The sequence below is a fragment of the Trachemys scripta genome, chromosome 2 (assembly GCF_013100865.1).
Source record: "Trachemys scripta elegans isolate TJP31775 chromosome 2, CAS_Tse_1.0, whole genome shotgun sequence".
In the NCBI taxonomy this organism is placed as follows: Eukaryota; Metazoa; Chordata; order Testudines; family Emydidae; genus Trachemys; species Trachemys scripta.
The window spans coordinates 172343279-172356440 of record NC_048299.1 but is presented as its reverse complement, the minus strand read 5'-3'; positions in this window follow the sequence as shown (position 1 = coordinate 172356440).

The following is a 13162-nucleotide window of genomic DNA, read 5'->3' as shown; positions in this document are numbered from 1 at the left end:
CAACATAAGTTACACTGACCTAAGCGCTGGTGTGGACAGCGCTATGTTGGTGGGAGAGCCTTTCCTACTGACATACCTATTGGCACTTACAGGGACTGGAATAGTTAAGCCGAAAGGAGAGCTTTCTCTCGTTGGCTTAGAGCAGCTATATTGGAGATCTTACAGTCATCCAGCTGTGCCACTATAAACTCTCGAGGGTAGCCATGCCCCAGGAATCCATCAATGCCAACTCTTGTGTAAGCAGTGACTCTTAATGGGCCTGACAAACTCAGTACACCCAATTCATTGCTTTCACAGTATTTACGGAAAGCGGGACAAGTGAGGTATTTATTAAAAGCTTATGTCCTACTGATCCTCATGATCACTGCGAGATGTACATACAGATGATTCGTAAAGAGTCGTGTGTATATATTGGAAAATGTTTTAAAGTCTGAATCAAAGCAGCGTTGACGAGCATCTTTTGACCAGCCAAAGGATGCATATTCACTGGTCTGCCTTGGTTTGCATGTAAAATAACCATTGTAAGCCAGCATAATGGAAGCCCCTTTGCATGCAACATCAACATGAGGATATGAAGGCAACATGGAGCCAGTAAACCAGGGAATAAACCACAGGGATCATCTTGAGTCTGGGGACAAAATGACAACTATGGGGAGTATAGGGGAAGGCAAATAGACACTCCTTCATCCTTCACTGAGGAAGCAACAAAGGACAGCACTTTTTGCATTCAGGAAACAGCCATGTTGGTTGGAGAGGCTGGGAGGTTGCTTTAGGGGAGAAACTAGAGGATTTTAGCCTGTTACAGTTAAGTTTAGACTCTAGGAAGCATGTTATGCTTCTTGTTTTATATGTAACTATTTCTGTTTCGATCATTATCCTTACTTCCTCTCTTTTAAATCTTAGTCTTTGATAATAAACCTATGATTGTTTTCACTACAAATGTATCTCAGTGCTATGATATTATTCTGAGGGAGGGATAGCTCACTGGTTTGAGCACTGGCCTGCTAAACTTAGGGTTGTGAGTTCAATCCTTAAGGGGGCCACTTAAGAATCTGGGGCAAAAATCTGTCTGGGGATTGGTCCTGCTTTGAGCAGGGAGTTGGACTAGATGACCTCTTGAGGTCCCTTCCAACACTGATATTTTATGAGTCTGTGGAACCAAACCAGTTGGTGTGTGCACTGTCCTTTGGGGACAGCTTACCTGGTAATCTCTATGAATATCCTGTGGTTAAGGGGTGGACACTGCAGGGGAAACCTTCAAGGGGGTTTAGGATGCACTTATTGTTAACCGGCAAAGTAAGGGGTGGTGGTGGTGGTGGTGTCAAGGAACTTACATTCAGTTTAGCGCAAGCAAATCTTCCTTTCATTGGAGGTGGGGGGTAACAAGATGAATCACAGTCCTGAGCAACCCGAGAAATTGTTAGAGACATCCACCTGGGGAAGGATTTATATACAACAGCTATTATAGTTTATTTTAAAACATTCATCTATGATTAAAAAACACCAACACCCAATGACTGTCTTCCCTGTCTCACAGAACAGTCCATGCTACCCTGCAAACACTTAATCTAAAAAGCCTACTTATTGCTCATATTGTGCCTCACATTGCTACATTTTACCCAGAAGGCTGCCCTACTGACTGTGTTCAGCTAGGACAGTGGCTCTCAAACTTTTGTACTGGTGACTCCTTTCACACAGCAAGCCTCTGAGTGCGACCCCCCCTTATAAATTAAAAACACTTTTTTATATATTTAACACCATTATAAATGCTGGAGACAAAGCAGGATTTGGGGTGGAGGTTGACAGTTCACGACCCCCCCATCTTATAACCTCGCGACCCCCTGAGAGGTCCCGACCCCCAGTTTGAGAACCCCTGAGCTAGGAGAAGTGAGTTCCGTGCCTGATGACCCCTCTGTTGAAAATGCAGTGCGGTCTTCTGTTTGTCTTTTTAGCAAGGCTTGGCTCTCACCATCTGTGGAGAATGAGGGAGTCATGTGTGTTATTTTTTAGAAATATCACACGCCTCTCAAGTTATCTGTTTGATATTAACTGGGCTGACTGCCAGGAATTAAATTAAAGGAGGTGGGTAAGGGAGAAACCCACACCCACACAAAAAACAACGATAAGGCTTGTTGAGGAAACAATGGCTAGGAACATCAATAGGGAAGAAACTACCTGTCTGACTCCATCCAGGCTAGAATGCTTTACTCTCCCTAAAGCTAAAGCCTGGGATCGAAGGGAGTCTAAAACCTCAAAGATCCTGGAAAAAGGAGAGGGGTTGGGTGGGCTCAGATAGGCTGCCCACAGTGTATCACTGGAAAGCTGACAGCCTGGCACACATTCACACAAAGGGAGAGAGGTAGAAACTGCAGTAGGAGAAGTCTGTATTAGCTGGGGAACTTACAAAGGTGTAAGACAGACTGATGCATATAGGCCTCTTATTGTTTTAACTTCTGATCTATATGCTTTGTACTATTGAGGAATGAATAAATCATGCTTTGATTTGAAGATGCTGTTTCTCTGTCACTGCAAACTTATGCTGTCACAGGTTCCCAGAAGGAAACTCTTACAGGTGCCAACACCTGTTGTTAAAACCTGTTGTTTAACCTGTTGTTAAAACCCTGGGAACCAGAATGCTACAGCCCAAAGAGCCAATCCAAGAGTGGTTGGACCACATGGTTTCACCTAGAGTGAGGGGGCCAGAAGCCAGGCCTATCATCTAAGGGGTGCATTTGAGAGGAACTGAAAGGAGTCTAAGGCACAGTTCACCTTGTAGTGGTGACACTATCTCTTCAACATCTCTGCACTTTTGCCATTTTTTTTTTTTGTATACCACTTCAACTGATACACATGGGTCATCACTAACCTTTTTCACAAACTTGCTCTTATTTTCCACTCTGTTGTCCTTCATCTCATGCTTGCTGGTTAAATCTACTCTTAAACCTTTCTTAACTACAGATTCCATACTAATTCCCATAAATATAATGTAGTTCCCATGTGTATTTAATAAACCTCTTTTCTCTTGTATTTCATCCATTTTAAAACCTACTGAAACATGTGAACTTACAACATGTTTGTCATATGATACTATTTCCGTGGCATGCTCTCTTTTTATTTAAATTCCTCAGTAACCACCTTATCACACCTAAGTAACTAAAAGGCATTTCATTTGGTGGTTTCTTTGTGAGAGCATTTCTGTGGTTCAATGCTATTGTACTAACATATCTGACATATATTTTAAAAGTATATTTTCTAGTATTCCTTTATAGCTTACTGAGCAAAGGATCCACTTGAAAGTTCAAAGGTTGTGCGGGCAAGACTTGCTTTTTCAGGAGAGGAATTTTTTCCTGTACACATTTAACAAAACATTCAAGGGGGTTGGGAACTTGGTTAAAAAAATTGCTATCAGATTTGTAACCTTTTGATTATCAGGGCATACATACTAAGCCAGAATTATTGGAAATCACGTTTTGCATAAACATACCTTACAAAATGTCAAACATACAGGGAATATACAAGTTTACCTTTTGAAAATTAAACATTGAAAACAAAATGTTTTGTGCTCGCTCTCTCTCGCTCTCTCTCCATAAGCAAAATGCAGGCAATATGCTGGGTATTTGCTGCAGTGTGTCAAAAGCCAGCACTAAAATATTTAGTTGTGTTCAGCTCTCCTGTTTGTACCATTTATCATTGTTTTGATGTTAGTCAGAGCAAATTCCTCTCCTGAAAAAGCAAGTCTTGCCCGCACAACCTTTGAACTTTCAAGTGGATCCTTTGTTAGTCCCCCACTAAATGAAAAAGGGGATAGCAATGATCTCTCAAATTCATATTTCTGCTTAAAATTATCTTGGTGCTCTTCTTCTGAAGGCTTGATTGTTATACTACTGCTATTTTCTGACAGTGGGGTCTTCTAACTCACTAGCTCTCAACCATTCCAGACTACGGTACCCCTTTCAGGAGTCTGATTTGTCTTGCATACCCCCAAGTTTCACCTCACTTAAAAACTACATGCTTACAAAATCAGACATAAAAATACAAAAAAGTGTCACAGCGCACTATTACTGAAAAATTGCTTACTTTCTCATTTTTACCATTTAATTATTTAAATAAATCAATTGGAATATAAATATTGTACTTACATTTTGGTATATAGAGCTGTATAAACCAAGTCATTCTCTATATGAAATTTTAGTTTGTACTGACTTTGCTAGTGCTTTTTATGTAGCCTGTTGTAAAACTAGGCAAATATCTAGATGAGTTGATGTACCCCCTGGAAGATCTCTGTGTAACCCCAGGGGTACTTGTGCCTCTGGTTGAGAACCACTATTCTAACACATCCCCCTGCCAGCTGCAGCCAATGATTTTGCTGAACCTTTAAATATATTAAATTAAATCTTTTGTTAACTCTAAATTGCTAACAAGCCAAAAGCTCCAATGCTGAGGAGTTAACATTTTTCAAAAAAGATCTTAGCAAACAAATGCAAGGGTGAGGCATATCACACACATGCATCTTTTGAGGGCATACCTAGCAATTCAGCATTGTTGTCATGGCATGCCTACCATTTTGCAAGATCTCCACAGTAAAATTTATGGACCTGATTTTCCACAGCCATGCACCTTGCTCAGTCATTTACACCTGTGCAAAGTGAATGCAAAGTGGGTATAAAATACTACCAAATCAGAGTGGGTGCATCTTACACAAGTGTAAATAAATGCCTACACGATGTAAAAGGCAAGTAAAGCTACACTGGTGCAAATGAGATTAGAAACTAGCCCAAAGTTAGCTTCTCTATCCAGTAAATTACTAGGGGAACTAGATTTGAATTTGGATAATTTGGATACCATGGATTTTGGATCTCCAAGCCATGAGCTTTGAGCTGTTCATAGGTAAGCAGTTGGAGTGAGTGCTGGCATCTCTTACCTGCCCAATTCTCTCTGGCCAGCCAGAGTGCATTCTGGTAGTGCTTGAGTTTCAGTTACCTCATGTTTCCATTCAAAAGGAGGGTGTTTTTTTTCTGTAAGCTATTTGATTGCTAGGCACTTTTTCTCTGAAAAGGGAAATATTATTATGTTTAAATAGAATAATAACTTAAAAGGCAACATCAAAACGTTACAGTAAATGGCACTGACATGCCACTAAGACTGCTAAATTGTTGGCTCACCACTTGTCACAAGAGAAAAATGTGTGTGCTTGAAACACATGCTTCACTTCCTTGAAAGGCACAGAATCATAGAAATGTAGGGGTGGAAGGGACCTCGAGAGGTCATTTAATGCAGCCTCCTGTGCTGAGGCAGGATCAAGTATACCTAGACCATCCCTAACTGGTATTTGTCTAACTTATTATTAAAACCCTCCAATAACAAGGATTCCACAACCTCCCTTGGAAGCCTGCTCCACTGCTTGCTATCTTTAGCGTTAGAAAGCTTTTCATGATTTCTTAAATCTCCCTTGCTTCAGATTCAGCTGATTACTTCTTGTCCTATCTTCAGTGGACATAGGGAACAACTGTCATGTGGGACTGTGGCAAAAGCCTTACTAAAATCATGTTACCTGCCAGAAAATGCTGCAGCCTCCTTTCTACTGCAAGTGCGGAGGTTACCTCTATGTCACAAAGATACAGTATATTTTTATACTTGGATATAACTGCGACATAACTGCTCTCACATATAAAATAGAAAAAAATCTATATTGATGCAACATTAAGGTTACAAATGTGAACATTACAATGTAAGGAAATGCAAAAGTTAAGGAGCCAGATCCTCAACTGGCATAATTCCATTGAAGTCAGTGGGACTTTATAGCAGCTGATGAACTGACCCAAAGTTTCAATAGTAACATTAACTTGGCCACATTGCATATAATCCAACCATCTAACCAGAGATCCAAAATACTATATGTGCAATGTGGCTGAAATATCATTACTATTGGGACCTTATTTGAGGTGGGAAGAGCAACTGGCCAGTCCATAAAATGGGGCCAGCTAGCCACCTCCTAAAAAGAACGGAGTAGAAAAATGACAGAGGTAGAAACGTAAGGGCAGATGTCACACGAGAAGATAGCCAAATGGAGGATAGGCATGGAGGCTGGGCATGCCCAAATAAAAATGGCTGGGGATGAAGTCCTGACTTGAGGAGAAAAAGCATGAACTATGAGTTATTAGTCCTTATTGAGGTGGTCCAATATTACACTGGTGAGGGTAGTCTAAGAATCTATAAATAACAGAACAGAACAGAATCCTCAGAGATTCAGAGAGGTTAGCACACCATGGCAAAGTCTGGTTCTGACCAAAGTTATAGTCACTATTTTAAGTAAGCATCCCAATTCAGGAAATAACTTAAGTACGTATTTAATTCCCACAGAAGTCAGTAAGTACTTTCTTGTGTAAAGCTACTCATAGAATCATAGAAGATTAGGGTTGGAAGAGACCGCAGGAGGTCATCTAGTCCAACCCCCTGCTCAAAGCAGGACCAACCCCAACTAAATCATCCCAGCCAGGGCTTTGTCAAGCCAGGCCTTAAAAACATCTAAAAATGGAGATGCCACCACCTCCCTAGATAACCCATTCCAGTGCTTCAGCACCCTCCCAGTGAAGTCGTTTTTCCTAATATCCAACCTAGACCTCCCCCACTGCAACTTGAGACCATTGCTCCTTGTTCTGTCATCTGCCACCACTGAGAAGAGCCTAGCTACATCCTCTTTGGAACCCCTCTTCAGGTAGTTGAAGTCTGCTATCAAATCCCTCCCTTACTCTTCTCTTCTGCAGACTAAATAAGCCCAGTTCCCTCAGCCTCTCCTAATAAGTCATGTGCCCCAGCCCCCTAATCATTTTTGTTGCCCTCTGCTGGACTCTTTCCAATTTGTCCACATTCCTTCTGTAATGGGGGGGCCCAACACTGAATGCAATATTCCAGATGTGGCCTCACCAGTGCCGAATAGAGGGGAATAATCACTTCCCTCGATCTGCTGGCAATGATCCTACTAATGTAGCCCAATATGCTGTTACCCTTCTTGGCAACAAGGGCACACAATTGACTCATATCCAGCTTCTCATCCACTGTAATCCCCAGGTCCTTTTCTGCAGAACTGCTGCTTAGCCAGTCAGTCCCCAGCCTGTAGCAGTGCACGGGATTCTTCCATCCTAAGTGCAGGACTCTCCACTGGGCCTTGTTGAACCTCATCAGATTTCTTTTGGCCCAATCCTCCAATTTGTCGAGGTCACTCAGGAGCGTATCCCTGCGCTCCAGCATATCTATCTCTCCCCTCCAACTTATTGTCATCCGTGAATTTGCTGAGGGTGCAATCCATCCAATCATCCAGATCAATCATGAAGATGTTGAACAAAACCTGCTCCCGGACCAACTCCTAGGGCCCTCTGCTTGATACTAGCTGCCAACTAGACATCAAGCCATTGATCACTACTCGTTGAGCCTGACGATCTAGCCAGCTTTCTATTCACCTTTCTACTCATGTGGCCAAGTGTTTGCAGGCGTGTGGCCTTAGTTGTTAAATACAATAAACATTAGAGAAAAATAAAACAGACAAAACAAAAACGAAAAAGAAACGTACAAAAAAATTTAACCAAAGAATAGTTTGTAATGAAGTGTAACAGGATGACTGGTAACTATTACTGATTAATCAAGTAAATAATGTATAATGGTTAATGTCCTGATTCTACAATTCTTAATCACATTTAGCAGGATTTATGAGACTGAGGTGGGGGTATATTGTGCCGCTCCATAGTTCCTTCTTTGGTTAAAATTTGATTGTATGTTTCTTTACTTTTTTTTTTTTTTTAATAAAAACTACTTTTTTCATTTTATTTTCTTCAAAAGTTAGTCACACACAAAAATTAAGCTATTTAATATTAAATATAAGATTTTAATCACACAAGTCAGAAAACACACAATTACTTCTCAGCAGTGTTAAGAGTTGCAGAACTGGGTCCTATATTGAAATAAACTAAGGGGATTGCATACTTCATTATTTCTGCAGGCCAAGACCAAAGAGTCCTTGCACCCCTCCATTCCCCCAGTACCTGTCCCACACACAAGCTTCCAGTGTGTCACCCTCTTATTCTCCCTCCCTTGCAGGGACTTCTGCCCCATGTTGTCCCCTCCCTCATGCCAGGGGCTCTATCTACCTCCCATTCGACCCCAGCCCCAGGGCTCTGTGTGCCCCTTATTTTTCCCTCCTGCCCCCACTCACATTCCCCGTTCAACCAGATCCCAGGGATTCCATATATCTCTCCTTGCCTCCCCTCCAAAGTACCTTTCCCAGACAGCTACTGCTCTCTCTCTCTCTCTCTTGCCCATCATGCAGCAGGCTTTGGGGAGGCAACATGCTAGGATGGAGGGAGAAAGGAAGCCTCCTTCCCTCTGGCTCCCCCTGCTGGCTGAGCATCTGCCCCACAGCTGTTAGGTCAGAGGTTCTCAAACTGGGGGCGGTGAGGTTATTACATGGGGGGTCGCGAGCTGTCAACCTCCACCCCAAACCCTGCTTTGAATCCAGCATTTATAATATAATATAATATAATATAATATAATATAATATAATATAATATAATATAATATAATATAATATAATATAATATATTTAAAAGTGTTTTTAATTTATAAGGGGGGGTCACACTCAGAGGCTTGCTATTTGAAAGGGGTCACCAGAACAAAAGTTTGAGAACCACTGTGTTAGGTGGATCACAGCAGGCGGAGCAAAGAATAACTTTAAATGCAAATAGCGTTTTCCAGTCTTTCAGTTTTCAACAGGGTTCTGTCCATCAGTGCGTAGAACATTCCCTGAGATTTTGGAATTGATAGGATGTCGTGTTCAAGTTTACCACATTACATCCAGACAAACAGACTGAAATGCCATGAAGGGCCTTGCCTGCCCAAATGTGTTTTCCCCTGGTTATGTGGTCATACAAAATGCAACAGGATCAGCACCAAAAATCAAATGTAGATTTGAGGTCCCAATTCTGAAAACACTTAGCTGTATAATTCTTAAGTGGTCAGTTTCACTGCAATCAATGGGACTACTCACCTGTGTAACTCATTCTCAGACAAGCAGAGTTTTGCAGGATCAAGCCAGTGAAGTGAAACATCAAGTGAAGGATTATCTTTGTTTGTGAAGAAACCATGCCAGCATAAATTGCACTGGGAATCTTCACATCTGAAAGTAAAAGAGCTATTGATTTAGCTAAAGAAGAATATAGGACTGCGGGAGGTTTGTGGTTGGAGTAGCAACAGTGCCATCATATTTCAAGCATTCTTTCGCATGTTGCACATTCTCGCATTTACAACATACCCATGATTTATTCATGCAGTTGTAGCAACTATATAGCACATTTTATTTATACCATAAGCAATGTTGCCATGTCTCATGATTTTATCCCTGCTGGAGCTAGTCTCCCAATGATGTCAGAAGCTCCAGCTTGCTAGTGATTTTCAGCCTGGTCTAAGGGACAACCCTCTTTGATTGGCTGCCTTTCCCCTTACCCACCTCCTGGGGAAGACTAGACAGTCAGGATTGCTGCCGGAGGCAGAGCTCTTTCCCTTCCCTCAGGAGCCAAGATGGGTTTTTGGATAGAGGAAGGAAAGCAGAAAGAGCCCTGTAGCTCAGGGCAGCTCTGCTCCCTCCTGTCCTGGAAAAATGGATCAGTCTGTTCTCTGCTCCTTCTCCTCCCCATCTTTTTAACACCAATCCTAGGAAAGAAGGCCCTCAGCTGGGGCTTAAGCCAGAGTATCTTGCCCCTGGGTCCCCTAGAGAAATCCCCACTCCTAGGCAATCTTACTGTTCCCAGCAGGAGTCCAGCTCACTCCCAGACTCTTTTTACTCCCCAGAGTACAGTCCCCTTGTCTCTAGTCCCTGGCGGCACTTCCCAGAACCCACCACAAGTCACTGGCTGGAAGCAGCCCTCCAAAGCCTTCACTCATACCAAGTGAAGTAGTGTCCCTCTGCCTCAAATAGGAGGTAGGGATGAAGGAAAGGGTTAGCAATTGCTTCAGGCTGAGCTCCACTTGTTACTGGAGCTCACTAGCAGTGCCTAACAGCTTCTCTGTTCCTGGGAAAACTCCCCTCCTAATCACCACTTCTCAAGGTGGAGCATGTTCTGCAGGTATGCCTAATTGGTGCTGCCTGAATGCAGGAATACTCATTAGCCTTTCCACTAAAGGGGTGGGGGTGTCCCATCACATCCCGGCAGTATCTTAAATTGCAATAAAAATGTCTCTTCTTGTGTCTGTGTCTCCATCCTGCAAGTGACTCTGTGTGAACACAGCAGTGTGTTCTGCTCATGCATACTCATTTTCAGAAAGGGGCCTTTGCCTGTAAACTCCCTGGGGCATAGATCTTGTCTTCACATGTGTGTATACTACTGTAATATAAATATTAATAATAATTAATAACCTCCTGCACCTAATGTCCCAATTTAATACAATCTGTCCTTTGGTTGCAATCTGGTTTTCAATCCATAAGCATTCATATCTGAACCACACTGAATGAATTTTTGAAACATTTAATTTGTGAATACTCCCATTGCATCAAATGCTTTAATAAGGTCCCCATATTACCTATAGTCCATTGCCCTCATCCATTGATTTTGTAATTAGATTTTTTTTTAAAATTCAGTTTGAGCTGGAATTATGTGTTCTTTATAAACCTATCCATCCCCTGCCCGCAAACATCATCTTCACTAAATAGACTGAGTTTAAGCCAGCTAGTTTTCATCTAGGAACCTAACTAATTTAAGTACCAGAAAAGCAAGAATACTGCCAAATCTGCGTTTGATGTGAAAAAGGAATGATATTGCATGCCGAAATCCCCCATAATCCCCCCCAGTAGCCACATATTCACAGTGAACAGGAATGAGGGTGATGAGCTGGAACTGCGCAGGATGTTACTCGTGAGAGTCCTGGAGCAGAATGAGCAATGGCCTGATACAGCCCTCTCTGGGTCCTCCTTGCCAAGAATGAATGGAGCCACTGTAAAGCCATCCCTTCCAGGTCCCACAGATGATTCAACGGCACCTCACCATCATCCCTCTGAAAGGGCAGTGAAAGATCAAATATAGTTGTCATGGACGTCTGATTTATGTCTATTGCCAGAAGGAGACCGTCAAGCAAAAGTGGCAGGGCAGTCTCAGATTTTGAAACAACTTCCAAGACAAACACACTGGATAGTTGATGAACTTCAGCCACAGTAAGCAGCTTTCCTGTGCTGAATTTAGTTATATAGTGTAATTCAGCCAAAAAGATCTCAAAGTGCTATGGTCAGATTGTAGCTCTTAAACCCATGGTCACACTGCAGGAAGGAAGGTTGGGCAACCATACTACAGCAGGAGCTCTTGGAGGAATTCTGGCTGATTCAGCCAGAATTCCTGTAGGGGTTTGTATACTGGAGTTGTGTCGCCCTTTGAAAGGATGAAGTATATGCTTCTCTTCAAGCTGGGCCAATTTTGGGGGTTGGTGAGGAGGGGCTTTACCTATCTCGATTTTAATAGACTAGTGTTGTGTGGCTAGTGCAAGAAAAAAGGGTGCTATGGTGCCTCATGGAATTGTACCTTGGTCAATTATGTGCTTGTGGGCAGTTCCATGCACCCTCCTCCCTTGAACATCTATGCAAGGGTAGGCCCAGTCTAGCCTGTATACATCCCCACTGAAATGCAGCCACTCTGAGGTGAAAAATGGCCACTGCCTAACAATGCACAATAACACTAAACATCAGTTGAGGGCAGGAAATAAGAAATGCCTTTTCCAGCTGAGACTATCATGGCAATTTTAGATCGACAGAACATAACAGATAGATCAGCCAAGCTGAAAATCGGCCCCATCATTGGAGTTTAAACAACAGTTTTAGCCTTTGGAAGTTTTTCATAGAATGACAGATTTCAAGAGTTTACTTTAGTCAGAGCTTACATAATCAATTGCACAGATTGTGCATAGGAGACGGTTGCCATGTTGCTAACCTCTAATATTATCCAAGATTCACCTCCATTAGAGAGGCCTTAAACTTAGGTTGACCTAGTTACATTGCTCAGGTCTGTGACCTAATTCCTGCTGCAGATGTAGCTAGGTTGACTGAAGAATTCTTCCATCAACCTAGCTACCGCCTCTCAGAGAGGTGGATTACCTACACTGACCCTAAAACCCCTTCCATTGATGTTGGAAGCATCTACACTATAGCTGCACAGCTGCAGGCCGTAGTTATGCATCTGTAGCTGCTGTAGTGTAGACATGCCCTGAGAGGTTAGCAGGGCTGAATTGTCACAGGAAGCTGTCTCTCACTTTAGAATACTCAGTTTATTATGTGAACACTTTCCCTTTAAACAAGATTTTCTTTTTAAAAGTATTATGGATTCCCCCCCACAGACAAATTTCTTTCTTAAGAGGAGGATTAGTTGCTCTTGATGTGACCCACATCCTCTTTATCTGTGCTTCTGTTGTTCTCCTGAGGTGCTTTCTACATGGCCCAATTCTCTGCTGTGTTGCTCCTTGGGTTGTCTTTTAAACCTATACAAAGTGGGTCTGAGTCTCATTTAAATTAATTTAAATTTAAATTAATGGCACTTTACATCATTCGTTCAGTGTACAGGTGCCTTAAAGTGAGTGTAAATTACAGTTAAGAACGTAAGAACATAAGAATGGCCCTACTGGGTCAGACCAAAGCTCCATCTAGCCCAGTATCCTGTCTTCCGACAGTGTCCTGAACAGGTAATCATGAAGAGATCCATGCCCTGTCGCCCATTCCCAGCTTCTGGCAAACAGAGGCTAAGGACACCATCTCTGCTCATCCTGGCTAATAGCCATTGATGGACCTATCCTCAATGAACTTATCTAGTTCTTTTTTTGAACCCTGTTTAGGTGGACATGGATCGCTCCAAACACGAAGAGTAAGAATGAAATCGACTATATTTTAGTCAATAAAAGGCGCATCGTTCAAGACGTCTCTGTGGTGCAGCCCTTCAGCACCGGCAGTGACCATCGCCTGCTTAGAGCCAAGTTGATTTTCGATGAAGTAGTGGAAAAGAAAGCATTACAGATGGCAAACACGAAACAGCGCCCAAAGACATTTGATGAAGCAAAGCTGAAGAAAGCAATTTCTGGGTTTGACTGGAACCAGACAGAAAAGTGTGACAAGGACTATAGTATATTTGCTGACAAGCTGAGA